The 6,846-nt window shown below is 58.6% G+C and overlaps 1 long non-coding RNA gene across 3 annotated transcripts; it reads left to right on the forward strand.

Moving 5' to 3' along the window:
- Positions 1–379: 379 nt before the first annotated feature.
- On the forward strand, positions 380–6,189 carry LOC308550407. Of its 3 annotated transcripts, XR_013997893.1 has the most exons (4): positions 380–2,332; positions 2,772–4,096; positions 4,776–4,938; positions 5,737–6,189. It is a non-coding gene; the product is annotated as an uncharacterized lncRNA (long non-coding RNA). The 3 variants fall into 3 exon arrangements; XR_013997891.1 differs by having other exon boundaries at positions 380–4,096; XR_013997892.1 differs by having other exon boundaries at positions 2,772–4,938.
- Positions 6,190–6,846: the final 657 nt, after the last annotated feature.

The raw sequence follows: 6,846 nt of genomic DNA on the forward strand, positions 1-6,846 counted from the left end.
TACTTGAAGGGAGATCGACCGTGTTATATTCGCTTTCTTGTCTTCGAATAATACATGGTTGATCTTTTCTCGGTATCAACTCTCACCTCGCAGGACCTCTCAGAGATGGAGCCCGTGGGGGCGGGCGGAGCGGGGCGGGGGGCCCTGTCACAGCCCCGAGGGTGGGGGGCCCTGCCACCAGGTGGGGCGGGGCGGGGCGCCCTCTCACCTGTGCTATCTGATCTCCCCGCAGGGCGGCCCCCGGAGGTGACAGCATTGCAGCGGCGCCGTGGCCCCTGCATCTCGTCGCTTGGGTACCTGAGGAGAGGCTGTCTGTGATGAGTTCGCTTTATTAGTGCCGAATATAACACAGATGGCCTGTTTTCAGTACCGCCTGCTCCGCGCGGGGCCACGCCTGGGGTATGTGGATGCATGGGCTCCGGGACAGCCTCTCGCCCACGTGCGGAAGCCCCACGCCGGATCCATCCTGAGAGCCACCTGGAGGGGCCTCGGCCGGGGGAGGGCAGGAGGGCCCCTCGGGCAGTGTGGTCATGCGGCATCTGCTTTATGTGTGAGGAATGACGCATGTTCCGTCTGTTGGCCGTACCCTGTGCCACTAGTTCGAGGGCTCCCTGGAGAGCCCTCCGTTGCAGCGGGCATGTGCCCCTCTGTGGGGCGTCCCTCCCCGGGGACCGTGTGCATGGCCTGCACCCGGGAGGTGTGTCCGAGCCGCTTTCCCCCCGATTCCCACGTCTTGGAGACCCTGAGGCAGAGCTCGGGGGCTGCTTGCTGTGTGTGCTGCTCCATGTGGTACCTGGGGAGAGGTCGCCCGTGAGCGTTCGCATGCATTCTGACGCACAATACACGGTCGACCTCTCTTCAGTATCCATCCCGCCTCGCATGCCTCCTGCACGCCCCCGGCCCAGGAGGGCCCAGCATGTGCGACTGCATCCCACGGAACGGGGCGGGCGGGGGGCTGGTGGCAGGGCCGGCCACAAGGAAGGAGCCTCTGTTTGGAGTGCGCCCTGATCTGTGGTACCTGACGTAGGTTGCCTGTGAGGTGTTCACTTTCTACATGATGAATATTATGCAGTCAACCTCTCTCTGGTATCGAATTCCGCCGGGGATGGCCGGCATTCACGTCGGGTGCCGACCCCAGGCGGTAGAAGCCTCTGTCAGGTGACCCAAGGGCCTAGTGCAGGTCCTTGGGCCACCTGGCCTATTAATTTTCCAGCTCTATCTAGTCCAGGGACTTCTGAAAGCACCACAGAGCGGCCCTGTCATCCCGGAGTCCGTGGTTCCAGCCATCTGCGCTCCTGGCCATTTCCCTGCGCTGGGCAGCCCCACCCTCCCCCGGCCCTGCCCTGCCCATACCACGTCAAGGTCACCTGGTGGTAGGAAGGGTTGGGGAAAGGTGAACTGCAAGAGCACCTCTAAAGGATGAGCAAGGCCATCTGGTATTCGTTCATGGTCCCCCGGGCCTCAGGGAGCCCTTTCTGAGCGGGGCGGGGGTGGGAGGGCTGGCATCATCCCCACGGGAGTCTCAGCTCTGTACCCGCCTTTTCCCTGGGGGCTTCCTCCTCAGCCTGGGGTCCCTCGGGCCCTGCACAGCCCTTTCTCCGGACGCTCAGCAACACCTCTTACTCCCTCCCCACAACTGGCTACCCCTTTCTCAGAGCAGGGGTTCTGGGTTCTAGAGGGGATGCATTGTCCTTTGCTCAGCAAGGCTGTCCCTGATCCCCCCAGCCTCGCCTCCCCTCCCCTCCCCTCCCCAGCCGCCTCTGTCAGTCACCCCGTTACCGTTTTGTTCCCAGCTCCTGTTACCCCAGATTATCTGGTGTTAATGTTTACTTTCTCTCTCCCCCCGCAGACTGTAAGGTGTCTCAGGGCAGGAAGTTGTTCTGTCCTGTTCCCTGCTATGTCCCCTGCCGTGGGACGCTGCTGGGCCCACAGTAGAGGCACTGTGAGTGTTTGCTGACTGACTAATGAACTCGGGGACCTATCAAGTTCCTCCCCAGGAAGTGCCGGGCACAGAGGAGGCACTGGAATGCGGTGAGGGGCACATGAATATGTTAATCAGCTGTTAGAAATCCCTCACATTGCTTCAGAGCTGTTTGCTTTTCCACTTTTTCTGCCTCTTTCAGGGTATCATTTGAGAGCCTGAAGTTTGGTGCAACAGGGACCAGTCACCTGGGGCTGGGCTTTCTCTCCACTTTCCAGGGGATCCCCAAAAGGAGTGAGGAGCTCCAGTGTTACCCTGCAGATACCGGCGGAGCCCCTAAGCTCCCAGCAAGTTCTACAGCGTTCAGAACCCGGTACTCTAGGGAACTCCATCCGCAACAGGCGGGAGCAGGTGTCAGCTAATATTTTATGCATGGAACTCACTAAATGGGGACATTTGGAGTCGAAAATTGCTGTTAATGCATCCACACATCTTTGAAATATGTTAAATGTGTGTGGGGGGGGGTGGGAGGCAACATTAGCCTTATTTAATAGCTACAATGTAACCGTCCCCACACGGCAGCATTAACAAGTGCTGCGCCCCCCGGGTCCCCGGGCCGCCACCTGGGAGGAACGCTGGGTACATCAGCCCCCACCTGAGAATTATGCATGAGACAAATGTCAGCCCAGGGGACCAGGCACTCGGCAGCATGCATGTCCCAAACTCATTTCAGACCCAAAGACGGTGACCCCATACTGCTTGGTGCAGAATTTTATTAAAAGTCAAATTACTGGTTTATCTATTGTTTGAGGAGGAAAGAAAATAAACACAGGCCCTGTCTCGTCTGCAGGCTGAAAGGAAATGTCTCCGCACAGTGGCCGGGACGTAGGTGACTGGGCCCACCTCCGGTCCGCACACCCCCTCCCAGTGCCTGCCTGAATAAGGGTCCCGTCTCTCCCTATCTCCTCTCTCCCCCTTGCGTCTCCCAGAGATGGTGCCACAAGAACCACTTTCAAAATCAGAAAAATTTTTGGACAAACTGGACCTATATTTCTGTTCCCTTACCGTTTTCAAGGGGAGGTAAGAAAAAAAGTAATAGCTGCCAAGAGGGCTTTTGCCTTGGCCCTGGGCCTCCCTCCGCTCTTGGGGGTTTACTCACTGCTCCCCATCAGCCCCGGGGTGCAGGTTTGATTTACAGGTGAGCAAATGGGTCAGAGAGAGGTTGAGTGACGCATCCAAGGTCACCCAGCTGGGAGACGGGTTGTCTGGCTCAGGCTGTTCTGAATCCCTCTGCCCATGGCGAGCCACGTCACGTGGCTTTAGAAGCAGCCCTGTGTCCTAGAAGAAGGTGGGCCACTGACTAGGCCCCAAATTCTCTTTGCATGAGGAGGGTGACTTGATTTGCCCAACGCTGACAGCTTGCCATACCTTTCACAGTTTTTTCCCTGTGCTCACCTGGGGTCTCCAGTTTGGTGCCATCACCCCAACCTTACACGTACACCTCCTTGCATGGGGCCAGGGGCTGGTGCAGTCCTAATGGGTCCCTGAGGATGCAAAGAACCCCCATATGTCAGGGCTAAGTGGGACCCTGAGTTTACTCCCCGCTTGTCCCACCCCTCTGCTCACACCTTCATATGGGTAAGAAAACTGAGGTCCAAGAGGGTAGCGCTCTTTGCTGTGGCTTTTTTCCTGAGTGTTCTCTCAAACTTAGAGGTTGAGACCTACCTCTGGCAAATAGGTATTTTCCTTCCTTGTAAAAACCAGGGTGACCTGGCACCCCAGGGCTGCAAAACAGCAAGTGGGATACAATATCTGAATTTTCACTACTACCCTGCCACAGAACTGTGACTGCAGTGCCAGCTCATAGTAGGTGCTCAGCTAATGCCTGGCTCAAACCAGCGCAAAGTAGGTGTTCAGAGCGTGAAGGTGTAGTGAACCATATTTCCTAATTCGCCGGCGGGAAGCTCAGGAGGCCCCAGGAGGACGTTTGTGGGATGAACAAATAAAAGTGTGAGCCTGGAGGGAATAAAGAAGCAGAGAAACGAAGGATTCGGGGAAGATGGACATAAATCTCCACCAAGCACCACCCAGGCTCTGAGTCCAGAAGAGACCCTGTGGAGGAAGAGCAGCCACTTGTCACCTGCGGCGGGCTCGAGGGCCAGGAAGGAAACAAGGGTGGGTGTGATGGAGGCTCATTCCTCATTTTTTTATTATCCGGCAATCGAGGTGGAGAGAGCCCGAGCATGCGCACCCACACCGCGCCCCCCGCCACGCACCTCACGTCATGGAGACAGGGCAGGGCTGGGGGTGGGGAAGGACCCTGGGGACCGGCTGGGTGATCTGGCAGCTCCCTCTGTCCTGAAGCCCTGGTGTGGGTGGCACAGGGGACAGGAGCCATACAGGCCATAGGACCAGCCTGGGCAGGACTTTGGTTCCATGATGGCGACTGGACCCAAATGGGACCGTGCATTCTCCTGGCATGACCCCGAGGCAGTGGGACACCCGAAAGCCCACCTCGTGTCCTTGATGCTACAGTTGTTCTCATGCCTATTGCCATGCCTTTGCGCAAGCTGCGTCCCTGCCTGGACAGCCCATTCCTCGTCCTCCTCCCACACTCGCTCCAGTGCCACCTCCTACAGGAATCCTTCCTGGTCCATCCCAATACACAAACAGCCTCAATCTGCAGTCAGTTATCAGCCCTTTGATCAGCAGGTGTCTACCTCTAGCAGCCTGCAGGCCCCACAGGGTTAGGGGCTATTCCTGGCTTGGTCACCATGGGGCCCTGGGCCTGGTACAGAAACTAGCCCAGGGAAGTCACCGTGCCATGCTTGCTGGCCTTGTCTTCTCTTTGCAGGCACACTGGACTGGACACTTGGCAGGAGCCCGGTACAGGGACATCCCGTGGGTGGAGCCTTCGGTGGATCCCAGCCATGAGCCAAAAGCTGGACCTAAACACTTCTGCCTTGAGAGCCGTGGGCTGGGAGCCCAGCCTGACCCCAGAGTCATCCTCGGGTCTGGTAAGTGACTGAACAGGGCCTCCTGACCCATCCCAGAGCTCCCTGCCCCCCACCTGGGCAGTGCTGCAGTGGGGGGAGGCCTGAGTGGGTCCCCTGGCCTTCCTGAGGGCAGGACGCCGTTGAGAAGGGGCAGAGAGCCTAAGGGGCGGGAAGCGGCCCAGGATGCCGTGTTCACCATCTGTGATAGCTTCATTTTCTCTAACGCTCAAAAATAGATGTTTCTGTTCGCTCCGCTGTTGGCAGGGGAGCGGCGGGGCCTGCCAAGGCCCGGGGGAGCCCGCCAGCCTGCTGAGTTTTACTGTACTAACAGTTGAGGCGGGGGGAGTCTCTGTTAACTTGAAATCCCCGATCAGTAAACATGCCAATTTAAAGTGTAATTAACTCAGGCCGGAAAAATTTCAGATTTGGACTGCTTTTCACAGTTGAGGTTGTGTTTCTTTTATTTATTTATCTCTTTCCGGGTGTGGTGGTGTCTGTAGCAGGTTTTAGCCAGGAAAAATAGAGGGGGGGTTCTGAGTGGGGAGGGGGGCTCCTTGGAAGAGGAAAGAGAGGAAGGGAAGGAAGGAAAAGGGGAGGTCGGCCAGCACCCCGAGGGCCCAGTGTCTCCATCTACTCTCTGTCCAGGATGGGGGGTTCTAGGTGAGGAAACTGAGGCAGGGGGAAGTACAGGGCTTGCCCATGTCCCTCTGATCCCTGTGCTGGCTGGGCCCTGTGATGAGTGGTGGGTGTGGTCGCAGGACCCCCGGGAAGCACTGGGCTCTGGTCCTTCCTCCTGACAGTCGTCTTGCTCCCTCTCAGGGGCCCGCCTGCTCTTCCTCCTCTGAGGACCCTGCTTCCTCCAAGCCCTCGCCTCCTGTCTCCTGCTCCATTTGACTCCAAAATGGTCCCTGCTCTCAGAGATGGCCGAGGGCACCCATGCCCCAGCGGACAACGCATCCGCCAGACCAGCGCCCCCTCCCGCCTCTCCCAGGAAGACAGGGGCCCCCACATCACCACTGGTTAAAGGACCCTGACCAAGTACCCGGGGTGGCCCCTCCGCAGGACAGGCTGGACTTCTCTGTGGACTGGGGAAGACTGAGGGCACAGGGGGGACTCTGGGCATCTGAGGGCACCCGGAGGAGTCCAGAGTGATAAACTCCAATAAAAGAGCAAACAGCTCGTCCTCACTGGTGAAGGACAAAGGAGCCCCTACCCCTCCTTTTCAGACACCTTGAATATTGTCAGGCCATTTGAATAATAAATCCACCTGATAAAAACTAAATCTTTGTGTGTCTCTATGTTCAGAGGTGACATTAGTGGGAGGGGTTCTGTCTTGGCCTTTGCCTGAGGAGCACTTTGCAGGGAGCATCTTCCAATGTACCGGCTCCCTGCGGTGTCCCCCCTGCCTGTGAGCCCACTTCCAGGTGGGAGCCAGGCCCATAAAAAGACACTTCCTGCGGGTCTGAAGTCTGACGGCTCCCCCAGCCCCGCTGGCATCACTCCGCCCAGCCCAGGCCAGGGCCCAGGGTTCAGGCCGATGCCCACGCTGGGCTCTGCCAGCCTCCGCCGGTCACGACTCAGCCGCTGCACAGCCCTGACTCAGAGGCCCCGAGCGAGCCCGTAAATTACATAATTACCTATGAAACCTGCCACCGGCCGCGGTGACTCACTGCTTTCCCCAGAGCCGCCCGCCCCCGTCCGGGCTGCTGGCAGGGGAGGGGGTGCCGCTTGGACGCCCCCCAGCTCTGCAGCAAACGCAGAGGCAGGCAGCCACCATCTCGCCCAGGGCTCTGGTGGGGGCACCTTCCCCTGCGGTCCCTCTGCCTGGACTGTCCCCACTGGGCAGAGGAGGAAGCAGGCCCAGAGAGGCCTCTTCCTGGGCCGTCTATCCATGGCCAGTGGCCCCCTCACAGACCCTGGGGTGAGCCC

Source organism: Miniopterus schreibersii (assembly GCF_964146895.1).
Source record: "Miniopterus schreibersii genome assembly, chromosome: 1".
Classification (NCBI taxonomy): Eukaryota; Metazoa; Chordata; class Mammalia; order Chiroptera; family Miniopteridae; genus Miniopterus; species Miniopterus schreibersii.